This window comes from Dermochelys coriacea, chromosome 2, assembly GCF_009764565.3.
Source record: "Dermochelys coriacea isolate rDerCor1 chromosome 2, rDerCor1.pri.v4, whole genome shotgun sequence".
NCBI classification, from domain to species: domain Eukaryota; kingdom Metazoa; phylum Chordata; order Testudines; family Dermochelyidae; genus Dermochelys; species Dermochelys coriacea.
In genome coordinates, this window is record NC_050069.1 from 118,762,705 (window position 1) to 118,776,171 (window position 13,467).

At 39.5% G+C, this 13,467-nt stretch overlaps 1 protein-coding gene across 7 annotated transcripts in view; it reads right to left on the minus strand.

The window, feature by feature from the left end:
- RREB1 (ras responsive element binding protein 1) overlaps positions 1-13,467 on the minus strand; it is a 141,350-nt gene that overhangs the window by 100,899 nt on the left and 26,984 nt on the right. The window lies entirely within an intron of this gene.

Consider the following 13,467-nt stretch of genomic DNA (forward strand, 5'->3'; position numbering starts at 1 on the left):
ATATAAAAATAATTGGTTGTGTTTTTATCTTTAAAGTATGTTACCAAAGCATCTAGAAGTGCTATGTTTTACTAACACTGATTCGCCACTCTCCATACTCATGTTTGATACGTTTTGTAGTTAAGGTCCTGCAATCTAGTAGCTGTTCACCTGGCAGTAAATTATTTTTAAGTAAAAGTTGCTTTATTCTCCAGGCCCAACAATGCTGGAGTTTGTCTATCCCCAACGTTCTCCCAAGACACGAATGTTTTCAGAGAAACTTGACTGTTTCCTGGACTTCATTAATTTAGAGCTGCAATCCCTCAGTCAATAGATAGGGTTGTTGCTTTTAGGCAGCACTGACTTACTCTCATATAAACCCTAGAGGCGATTTTTGTTTAATGTACATGCTACGTGCAACTTGTGTACGCTACTGCACACACAGCTTCTATTTCCTTCTAAGAACACCACAGGGGAATGCTCTGATTCAAGTTTTTCCTTTTCCGACGTTTCTCAAAGCACAGCCACTCCTTACTCTTCCTAATTACTAAGAAAGGTTAAAGCTCACTGATCTGATGATAGCTGCAAGTCTTTTGAGAAGCAACAGTAACTAGCTACTCGTTGAAACAGTCTGATTAAGGATTTAAAAAAAAACAAAAACACCCCACACAACTTAGAGCGCTACAGGCAATCATAAAATCCAAATTCTCTGCTCATCATCCCAAATGTTAGATAACAGTAACGCTAATACAAAGGGTAACTTTAAAAAACAAGCGTAAAAAACCCCAAACTACATCAGCAATGGTCAGCCCATGAACAAAAATCTCCAAGGTGTTATCAAGCCAACAGCGGAATGTATGTGGAAAATACTGGGCACTTAAAGAAATCTGCCCAACTCCCCCTACCCTCAAGATGCTCACCCTGGGACCCTACTGTTTCACAGTCACAACCCTTCACATTTCTGAATTTGCTGGTGAGGAATTAGAACTTTAGGCTTGTTTTTCTTTTACCCCATCATACACTGTTGTCACATTCAATGCCAGTAACAGCTGCTTAAATTCACAGACCAGAGCATAAATTCTCTCTCTCATCATTATGCCTCTATCTACACAGCAGATGTTAGTGGATTTAGGAATACAAACTCAAACAGAGCTACAATAAGAGCAAACTGGTGGCCACTTCCAGAGTCCATAAAATATAACTGCAACACAGGTCTGTGATGAGATGGATCCTTTTATATGCTTACCATATTTTCTTTATGTCTAGCAGAAATCAAATCCCATTTTGGAGCATTCATTTATTTTTGTTTCCAATCTTTTCCCCTTAAATTCTTGTTGCTCAAGGACCAAATTCTCAATTCTCTTTTATGGGCTTTCCTCAAGTGCTTCAAGTTCTAAAATGCTGAAAGAAATGTAAGCCTTTTTTCTGCATGAAAAGTTACTGTTATGAACCCTACATTTCAAAATGTTTTAAAACAAAAAATATACACTTAAATTACAAACACAGTGGGATGTTCAAATCAATTTAGCTGCTATTAATGTAAATTTTGTTTTAAAAGCTATCACTCCTTTGGGCTTTTTTAGTTTTATTTGTTGTTTTGATAACAGGGAACAAGTGGTTTCCTGTTGCAAAGTGTGATCTTTCAACTTTGAGATGTGATTTAATACAGGAACTGGAATCTGTGTACAGTTCACATGCATTCACACCACAGTCATAAGGAGGATGTCCCTAAAAGGTTGAACACATCCATACAAAGACGCACACTACATACTACTACACCTTTTCGTCAAAAAATTTGTTAAGACTCTTAAAGCAAGAGCATGTTTATATTATGTGCATCTGGATCTACTCAATTGGCTTGTAAGCACTGTTATTATTTTATATGGCTAGAGCTCCTTTCTTCTCCAAAGATTTCAAAAAGTATTTCCAAACCAAATACAGGAATCAGGCTGTTATCCTACCCCAGAAGCAGCTGACACCAGGATCACTGTTCGACTATGCAATAGTACAGAGATGACAAAATGTTGGTCAAGAACACTGGAACAAAACCCTATGCATATAAAGCGCTGTGGTATTTTCAATGTCTACTCAGAGCAGATTGGAACTAGAGGCCTGATTCTCCCCTGCCTTTCATCTTGAATTGCCATTCAGAAAGTGTACAAAAAGTGATATGTTCTAATTTGGTAAAGTGTTCAACCCATTTTGGACAAGTACAGCTGACTACACAAAGCATTAAATAGAAGAGAATCAGGCCCTACGTTTCTGAAGTCTCATCTGAAAAGTTCCCACATAGTAAGGTTATCTCTGCACTACAAGCACAATCGTGGCGCAGCTGCGGTGCTGCAGCTATGCTGTTATAGTGTAGACACTACAGCAATGGCAGGGTTTTTTCCATTGCTGTAGTAAATCCACTTCCTCCAGAGGCAGTGGATAGGTCAAGAAAAGAATTCTTCATTGACCTAGCTGTGTCTGCACCAAGGCTTAGGTTGGCTTAACTATGTCTCTTAGGGGTGTGAATTTTTCATGACATTGAGTGATGGAGCGAAGTTGACCTAAGTTTTAGGTGTAAACCAGGCCTAAACTGCATGGAACTTAATTTATCTGTCTCAAAAAGAAGAAGGGCTGAGTTGACCCTGATGTGGAATTAAACGTAGTTCCAGGGGATGTCAAAGCCAGATTCTGATCTCACAAAACACCAGTGTAAGTCAGAAGTAACTCCATTGAAGTTAAATGCATAACCAGTGTCAGAGCAACCAGAATCAAGCCCTTAGGCATGTAAGCCATCTGTGACAGCGTTATTATTTCAGTGTACTCACTGAAGTGTATTCCTTAAGAAATCACCTGTTTATAACATGGTTTATAACATTCATCTTAGAATAACATGGTTCGAGTATGATTAATCATCATCATTTATTACTTGAATTCTGGTGACATGCTCATTATGCTAGACACCGTCCAGATGGACAGAAAAGCCCTCCCTAACCGAAGAACTCGCAATCTAAGGCCTCCATCCTGCACATTGCTCCTTATGGGCAGACCCCTGCTGTCCCAAAGAGTCCCATTTGATTCAGCAGGGCTCCACATGGGGTCTGTAGTGGAGCAGTGTGCAGACTTGGGCCCAGGACAACATGTGAACAAAAATATGCATAACCTTTAATAAATATCATCCTGGGACTGACACAGCTATGACAAACACTGCGCACGCACACACACGCACCTTGTCATTTAGAGACACCCGCTACATCTAACTGAGCCTCTGCCCATCCTTTACTGTGGGAGTCATAGTAGAAGTGTGTTCTGCAGAGGGATTTGAAGGAGAATGTTTAAACAAGTTTAAGAAATGAGAGGGTGTAATGAGTGTACAAAGATACAACTGCTAGAGACCAGAGTGCCTCACTTGGTACAGTAAACAGGAAAGTGGCTATTCTGTTCTTCTGCAGCGTTAGTAACTTCTCAAACAAAGAAGCCTGATCAAGCCAGACAGAGAGGGGCTTATCAGCTTAAGAAATGGGAAGGATGGTCCAATTAACTGCCAAGCAGTCAGACATAATTCATCCTGATGAGGCCAATAAGAGCAGACAAGACAGAGAAAGTACATGGCCTGCCCTTTTATGTAACATGCATGCTGCAAACCATCCTGGTCTCAAAACTTTGTCTAAATAAGGACCTGTCATCAGAGGAAAATACACCTAAATCCAGCTATATGAATTTAATGGTATCTTTCTGATGTACCAGTCTCCCCTAGCTGTGTGGGCTAGCAGCTCACTGCGCTATTAGAGCTAGGATCCAGAAGCCATGGACAGTGGAAGCAGAGGAGATACCACACCTGTTATCTTGTGTCCATTGCATTGCATACACTGGAGACATGAACGTTCCATCTTGCCTTTCTTAGCCCCATATTCCTGCACTGTCTCTTGTCCCCAGCCATTCTTGCCAATAGGTAGAGAATCATTAACTCCACAGGAAGTTGCTTCCTGGCACTCAAAACGGAAAGTAAGTCATTGTAACAACTGAGTAAATAAGCTGTGAAGCGGGGAGAAAGAGGAATTAAAGCGGGCTGCAGAAACCAATAGTTACAAAAAGTTCTCAGCAGACAATAGGTATAGATGGGGGTTCGTCATCTGGCATGTAACAGATGCTTTAAAAAAAAAAAGTCTGCAAACAGAAGGATCATAAATATATCTGACATTAAACTTATTGAGAGACAACAAGATCTTTATTCTTAAAAGAATGCAAATGCATAAATAGGAGCCGGTCCTTCTCATATGATAAGACAATTTGTTTTATATAATCCTCTTCATTTTTCACGGTGCCAGACTTAGAATGTCATGATCAGAAACATGTGTTTCGCACACCACGAACTGGAGCGTAAAAACGGGTTGTGTGGAATATTAATGTTACATACGACAACATCTTATTTGTCAGTCTGTTACCAGGAGCCAAGGCATCTGAGTGTTACTAGAGAAGCTGCCTTGCAATGGGGTGTTATAGTCAGAATGAACCAGACTATATATGGTATGTTTACTGAATGTTTAGGCATCAACATGTTACAAAAGAAATGATGTGCAGCGTTGTATATTAGACCCTGGACTAGCTGCTGTAGGGCTAAACTCTGTCTCACTTAGACACTAATTCTTCATATTATACTCAGTTGCGTCTGACTGTGAATGCCTCTGAAATCTCTAGAAAGTAGGTACAGTTTATACTGCACAGTAATTATTAACTGTGCAGAATATCAGCCTTCCAGCTCCACCCTCCTACATTCCCTCTCTCCCTCCTTCTCTTCCTCCCCCCTACTTTCCTGCTCTGGCTGTTCACAACGCAACCCCATAGAGGGCATGAAAGTACATGGAAGAATGTTGCTGCAGAATGTTGCCTATTCTACAGGATGACAGGCACAGACAAGTGCACCATCTATGTCTTAAGAAACAGCTGGCAGTGAGAGTGCTACACTATCTACCCACCCCACGTTCAAACCGAGTGTCTTCATAAGACTATTTCATAACAGAAAAAAATCTTGAATGTGTGGAGGGAGGAGGAGGGTTTACTGAAGATGCCTTAAAGCATAGAGAGAAACTTCATAACTGGCTTCAGAGTCTTGCCTAACCTGTTTTGTGGTATGTTCCGTTTAACTCTTTTTTGGCATCGAGATCTAGATGGCAGCCCATTTCTTCTCTCTGGCTCTATTTTACATTCTGTCACACAATACCACCACTCTGGCTCAAAGAAACACACTAAAAGAAAACTAACAACTAAATCCATCACAGATTGAAATCAGACCAACATCAACTTTATTATATGGAACTGGATCTTCTTTATCAACCATTCAGGATTGCCAAAATCTCAAATGTAAGGCTTCCCATTTCCACAGCTGTTCCCTTGCCACGAAACTTCCATACCCAAAAGATAAAACTCTACCAAACCAAAGCAAAAAACAAAAACAAAAAGAAATTAAAACGAGGAGTACTTGTGGCACCTTAGAGACTAACAAATTTATTTGAGCACAAGTTTTCGTGGACTAAAACCCACTTCATAGGATGCATGCAGTGGAAAATACAGTACACACCCACACCGAACATGAAAAAATGGGTGTTGCCATACCCACCATAACAAGAGTGTCAGTTAAGGTGAGCTCCTTAACTGATCACTCTTGTTATAGTGAGTACGGCAACACCCATTTTTTCATGTTCTCTCTCTCTCTCTGTATACTGTATTTTCCACTGCATGCATCCGATGAAGTGGGTTTTAGCCCATGAAAGCTTATGCTCAAATAAATTTGTTAGTCTCTAAGGTGCCACAAGTACTCCTCGTTTTTTTGCTGATACAGACTAACACGGCTACCACTCTAAAAAGAAATTAGTAACCTATGATTGTGGGGGTTTGGGTTTTTTTTTTTTAAACAGAGTACTTGCCCTGAAAATCTAGCACAGCGCAAAGAAGGAGCAGCAGCAGCAACCATCACAGCATTGCAAAGACAAACATTTCTTCACTTTTGCATTATGGGGGGCATTTACAGGGTTAATGGATAGCCTGCAGATCAGAAATTTACCTGCTTAGCAACAAAAGCATCAACTCTAAGATATTCTGGTTCTCTTTAAACTCAGGATAAGCAGTTTCTAACTGGTGGGAAGAACTGGGTGATGGTTCAGTAGCCATTTTAAGCAACAGACATATTAATCATGTGAGTTCAGTAACACAGGAATGGTGGCTAAAGAAAGGAAAGTAGAAAACAAGGACCTTTACAAGCTCAGCAACATATACTACAACTCAGTTACAGCATCAATGTACATAAAACACATTTCAAGAAACCAACAATGTCAACTAAAAAGAAAGATCATTAGATGACCTTCAGAGTATAGGATATCCCCCAGACCAATCAGTATGAGGCAAATTATATTGCCTGGGTTTTCAGTCAGGTTTTTATGGACTTTAGGAAAGACTTCTAAGTCCATTAGAAACAGCCTGCAACATCCTCTCCCTCTCCCAAACTGCAGAGACAACACATTTGCAACACAGGAAAGACTGAAGTGTTGAAGACAAATGCTTAAACTAATCCTTTAAAAAAAAATCTACTGCAGCATTGAACCTATTGCAATGTAGAACCTGATGCATTTTTATCAGTCTGTTCTGCCATTTTTTTTTTTTTTCAGTCTTAAAAAAGATGAGAGCCTCCTGGAAACCTGAATACATTTTTATAGCTGTATTTACAAGACCTTTCTTATAAGCCCCTCTGGGAAAGCCTGCTTTTGTTTGTGTGTCCTGTAAAATAAAAATGTATATGAAATAAATAAATAAATAGAGAAAGTGGATCTGCTTCTCTCTTTGGATTTGCCAGTATGCTGAGACATGCAGAGTATCTTGTAAGTTTTCTGTTGAGTTACCAAAAATGATCCTCAATCAGTTTCTTGGTCACACCGGGGCCTGAAATCTGTTACAATTATTAACTGTGCTCCAGTCACATGAAAAGAACAAGCTTCCCCCTCCCATCCTCATCCCGTGGGTAATTTTATGTGGGTAGTGAGTGCAAGAAAGACCAGTAGAAAGGGAAAATCCTCACAGAAAGAATGCACGCTGTATTTCTTTTTCTGCTTGGAGGATAAATTAATACGAGTAGGATCAGCACTCTTCGATGTTTGAATCATTCAAGTACCCAAAGAAAGATTGAAAAAAAATTCCTTGTTGCATTTTTTTTTTAAAAAGGGGGAAAGGGAAGCTAAAAATGTTTGCAATTATTCTCAATTATATCTTTAAAGAGATGACAAAGGCATGTGAAAATATTTTACTATGATAGCACTTTTAGAAAAGAATGATAGGTTTTTTAAATTTCAGTTTTGGTGCGTGTGTGGAGAGAAGAGACAGGGGAACCACATCACTTTTCTGAGGGACAACTCCTTGCTGACTCTGGCAGAGATTAATAAACTTACAAACTCTGATTAGCCGCTACGACTTCAAAGATTCAACTGAGAGCCCAAATCCACCTTCTATTGGAACTTATATATCCAAGTTAGAAGTGATCCTCTAGTTCAGCGGTTCTCAAACTGGGGGTAGGGACCTCTCGGGGAGGGGTAACAAGGTTCTTATGGGGGGGGGTTCACGAGCTGTCAGCCTCCACCCCAAACCAGGCTTTGCCTCCAGCATTTATAATGGTGTTACAAGTGTTTTTTTAATTTATAAGGACGGGTTGCACTCAGAGGCTTTCTATGTGAAAGGGGTCACCAGTACCAAAGTTTAAGAACCACTGCTCTAGCTTATACCACTGCTGTGATTTAAATACAAATCACAAATGTAAACTGTGGAAACCTCTACCGTGAAACATTATGTTTACACTAGGATGAGGGCTCTGCTGAACACCCAACGTTAAATACAGTCCCCTTTGGATTCCCCAAAACCTAACTGAATACTATTTAAACTGCTGATATCAACAGGCTCAATCCATCTTCACAATTTCTACCTTAGGTACTGAACACTATGAGCCTACAAGAATGGCCAAACCACAGAGGTCAAGGCTTAGTGGGGAAATGAGTCATGCCTGACATCAGATGTCAAATGCAGCTGATATTTTAGAGCCAGAGGGCTTTTTGTTTTAAATTTTTAATTAATCTGTTACACAAAAGGAGAGTCTCAAACATATAGATAATTTAAAAGTCACATCTGGGATGTGGGTTTAAGAAAAAGGATAGAAAAAAAAAAAATCAATGAATATTACTGTTACCTCCAAAATACTAAATGCATTTTCCTTTAAACTAGTTGAATGAATACCTGGATCACTTGATCTGTGTTTATGTTGTATCATGTGTCTGTTTATAAAATATTTAAATATTAAGTTGGTAACAAGTCTTCCCCACCCAAATAAATTAAGGAATAAGTTTTCCATTTATTAATAGAAATCCAGAAGACAGTATCAGAAACCAGTAAACTCATGAAATAAGCCTGCATTTACTTAAAATTAGAATCTATGCTCATTCAGTAGCCTTTCTAGTAGTGTTTTTCAGTACATCAATATTCTTTCTACAATTTGCATCTGAAAAATGTAAATCATTTCACAAAAAGGAAAAAGACTACTGCTGTGGACAAAATGTTGCCATTTAATACAAAAATCTGGTTTATGCAAAGACCTGTTACAGTGCATGCTGGTCCCAAGCAGAGTGGGATGCAGCCAGTTATATCTAACAGTTGTGCCCTCAGCAACAAATGGTGCATTCATAGAACTGGAAGAGCCTCTGTCTAGGGGCTCTAAGTCCTGCAAATGAAACAATCAGTTGCTGATGTTTTCTGAGGGAGGGTATGGCTAAAGGGGCTGAGCGGGAGCCGTCTGAGCTACAGAAAAAATTATATGCAAAAAAATATTAATAAAGAAAGGAGAAAAACAAAAACCACCATTATCATCACACTCTTACTGCATCAGCTAGGGTCCACCAAGCCAAGTATATACAGCAAATGCCACTCAAAAGGGAGGAACACACACACAGCAGAACAGCAAGCACATCAAGGGAAGGAGGCAGAAAGAATAAATTTGTTTAATGAACTGGTATTTTTAAATAAAAACTCTGGAGTATACAAAACCCACACTTGACAGACCAAATAAGCGTTGCACAATTTCATATTATTGCCTTATTAACTATGCCACCTCCAGATTGGTAACAAAAAGGGAACATCTGGTACTAGCTAAATGTCAGCTTAAACAATCCCTTTAATAAATTTTTTAAACGTTGGAGCTCTGCTGTGGCATCCATCAGAGCTGTTACTGTTGAGGGTCTGTCGGGGCTTAGACTAGAAGCACCCTGAAAGTGTGATTGATAGGACTTAAGATTTTGTTTACACTGGGCTTAAAACCTTTCAGACAGGTTCTAAAACCCAATTGTCCTTGGTCATTATAAGTAAATAGAACATCTCAATGGCTACAAAGTTTGACACTGGCTATCCTCTAAAACAAAGAAGTGTATCAGCTTTGCAAGCCCTGAATCAATAAAGTCAAAACATATTGGTCTCTCAAGCATAATGAAAACCCAAGTACCTCAATGCAAACCGTGACTAATAAGCATTCTGGTTAACTAATTTTTAGTACAAAATTTCACTGCATGATGCTTATTCCATTTTACCTCTTTCTATACAAAACCCAACTGGAATTCAGTGGGAGAGCCAATGCTCAAATTAGTCATGACAACACACATCATCATCATAAGAATAAAGTTTATCCTCACTTGCCTGGAAATCTCCCCCCCCCCCCGACAACTAAGACAGATCCACAGATACTACAGGTTGCTTGAAGTCTGGGGGCAGATCCACACCAGTTCAAGAACAGAGTCCTTTCTCCATAAATATCTGCTAGATGAGACTACTCTGTAGTTGGAGAAATTGTATGTCCTGTGTTACCCAGGAAGTCGGATTAGATTACAACGGCACCTTTTGGCTTTTAAAAATCTATGAATCTATAGCTGAAAAAATGGACCTTGATATTATAGGCACCGAGAAGGGTGTTTAGCCTTATGTGTAATAGTAGAAAGTTAAATGTTCATTTGAACATTCTACTACAGAGCATGCAATACCATTTCCTGGGGTGAATTTCAGCACTGTTACACATCTGCACTAAGGAAGGGTCACAAGACCAGATGTCCTGATTTTATAGGGACAGTCCCAATTTTTGGGTCTTTTTCTTATATAGGCTCCTATTATCCTCCACCCTGTCCCAATTTTTCACACTTGCTGTCTGGTCACCCTAGTCACAACAGTGGATCGCTCATTTGAAGAAAGGAGATTTTCAAATACATATGGGATATTTTTCCCTGTTCTTCTGCATTGACAAGTCCACAAATCCTCCAGTGGGTTTGGAGGAATGCAGCCTACCAATAAGCAAACGTTGACAATACTGTAAAGACTTTATGCTGCATTGTGGAGAATGGAAGGTAGAGAGAAAAGGCATAAAGTAGACTGGTCAGCTAAGTTTAGGATAATGCGTTTGCTGACGGCTTCCTGCTGCCTTTTTCTTGAGAAGAACTCTGTCTTTATTGAAGATGCATCTGTAGGCAAATATGTCTAGTTCAATATCACCAGAACTCTGCATCATTGAATGAAAGGTATCAGTGCATAGGCACCACCCTGCCTGGTTTATTGTTTGGTGGCTCAGCCAATCCAGCATGGTGATATTCCTTCTGTGGATGTTAGAAGTCTTGCCAGACAGGAGGTACTTCCTAGAAGAGTAACAGGCAAGCTTCCCATCGCAGAGAAGCAGATCTGATATCCCAGCACAATATTATGTCTCTCGTTACTACATGTGTTTGGTATTGACAAAAATAATAGCCTGGGGCTTCCATTTATGTCTCTCTGTTCCTGAAGATAGATGTGTACTTACTTTCCCTTGACAGCCATTTCTCTACGCTGTTCCTATGGAGGGATCTGTTTCCCTAGATCCACCCCAATCAGTGCAGTTCTGAGATCTGGTGTCTCTCAGGGAATCTGAATTTTTCCATCCACATGTGGGAGAAGTGGGAGAGAGAGAGTGTCAGAGTACATCAGACTGGGAGAGAGTTGAACTTTGGAGGCCTGGTCATGCTGGCGGCAGTCTTGGTGGGAGCGCCAAAACAAAACCTTCTATTAGCCTCATATGGAAGGTCTCCCAGTGGACAACCATGCCTAGCGGGCTCATAATCCACTGCACTTCTTCTACTAGGTTTTTTCAAATCTTCCGTATGCTGTACAGAGTTTTCTGATGTCTTTCCATAGGAATTAATGTTTGGTGGAGGTCAAGTCTGTTATTGGATAGGCTCTTTTCCCTATTCACCCAGGAAACCATGCTGCGTTAGCAACTGAATTTTTCAGGAGAGCTCTGAACTTCCCACATTTTTAATTTAAAAAGCCCCAACAAATTTTTGTTGACATTTTTCAAGTTTTTCAACTGGCTCTAGTTGGAAGTCCACACCCAAGCGCTTTTGCCTTGGATACAGCCTTTGTGAGGATATAATCTAGAAGTGGATTCATGTACGTATATCCCCTTCTGACTTCGTGAAGTGCTTCAATCCGTGATTAGTGTAAAGGGCAAGGCAAAATTTTAGCATTAAAACTCTTGAGAGATGAGAGTTTTGGTCTCACAGGTCAGCAGTGGGCACGTCTGTCCACACAGAAGCAGCTATAATAAAGGCAGACCAAAGTGGTAAGCTATTCAGGAGATGGGCTTTCTTTCCCCAAAATTGCAAGCAAGCTGAAGACTTACAGTATAATCTGTGGGGTTACTGATGTGAAAGAACAAAAGTTGGTTATGTATTACTGGATTACAGAATTTAGTAATGATTGGCAAGACATTTTTCTTTTCTGATTACTTCTTTGATCAGTACAATTTTATTGAAATAAAATTTGTATTATATTTGCAGAAATGATTACAATAATACTAATTGAAAAGTCATTTTACAAGCAGGTTAAAAAAAAAAAATCCTGTCTGAAACACGCAACTTTTTGCAGTTTCTTACTTTACTTGTTTATGGTGATTTGTTAAATGTTGCTGTTATTTAAGATCAAAACCACAGCAAGTTCTTTGTATGTTTAGATGAAATAATGCATCACTAAAAAGGTTGCAATTGCAAGACTGTCTTTAAAACTAATCTCTCTCTCTCTCTCTCTCTCTCTCCCTCCCTCTCCCCCCACTTCAGTACAGAGCTACAGGCATGAAGATGCAGGCCAAAGTACAAGGAAAGAGCATTGGCCAACTGTAGCAGCAGTAGCTTCCCTCCTCCCTTCCTCATGTGGCGCTTCTGGACCAATCATTATGCTCCACCCAGCTGTTCTGCCCTGCTCTCGGTCCACTGACTGACAGCAGTGCACTGTTACAGCAGAAGGTGTCATCCATCACCGAGAGAGCAAGAGAGAACTTTACAGTGTTCTCACAGCATATCAGAAACTTTAGACATCACAAATCCAGCCTGACACATCTGCAGTTTCTCTCTCTTCCCCCACCCCACCTCACTCCCAAGGCAAAATATGAAAAGCAAACAAAAAATTAAAACTTGAACCATCTTGTTTTAGCTTATGATAGATGGGTTTGAGTTAAAACAAGCTGTATGCACGTGTAACTCATTTCAGTTAGAATGCCCCTCTCGTCCTCTTCTTCACATCCCCCAACTTAAGGTAGAACAAAGGTATCTGATCCTCCTCTTTCATACTGGTGTGACTCCACTGACTTTAATGGAGTCAATCCTGATTTACACTCCAATATGTAAGAGGAGAATCTGACCCAAAGCATTCAAAACATGCCCTGCCACAGAAAAACTGTATCCCGCTGCCCCAAAATGCTCAAGCTCAAGGAAGCGGTTTGCTGAGTGAGGCAGCTAATATTTCTATATGAGATTCCTCTAGTTTCCTGCACTGAATCTATTTTCATCACCAAATACACAAAAAGATAAGATTTTAACTATACATACATGATACTTATTTGAAGGCCATGTTTGTACGGCAGAGAGTTCCTCAAATTTCAATCATTTAATTTATAGTGGATTTGGGTTGCTGTAGGTTTGGGTTTTTTTGATTTTTTTTTTTTTTTAAATTTTTGAAGATTTAAGGTCGGGCTACAACTTTCTGCTTAGTCATAATCTTTACATAATGTTTCCTAGAAAACAAAAATCAAAACGAGCATTAAAATAATTTAACTAAACTGTTCTTTGGCTGGAGGTGGGGGATCAGGTGTATTGATTAGCATAATAAATAATTTTAATTAAATACTAAGTACTTGACCATTTGCACCTTATATTTCAAAAGTTATTATTATGGCAGGCCTTGCTTTGTGTTCTGATTACTGTTTCTTTGATACCTCATATAATTAAATCACTGCAATCACAATTTACCTAATTTTCGTTTCTCAGCTGTTCAGTGTATATGTTACTTTACAGAGAATTCAGTAGTACTGTATTACCGATACAATTAAGAAAAAAAAAAAGAAAGAAAGGGCAATCCAAGAAAATCTTCACCTTATCTAAGAGGAGAAAAGATTCTTCTAAACCCAGT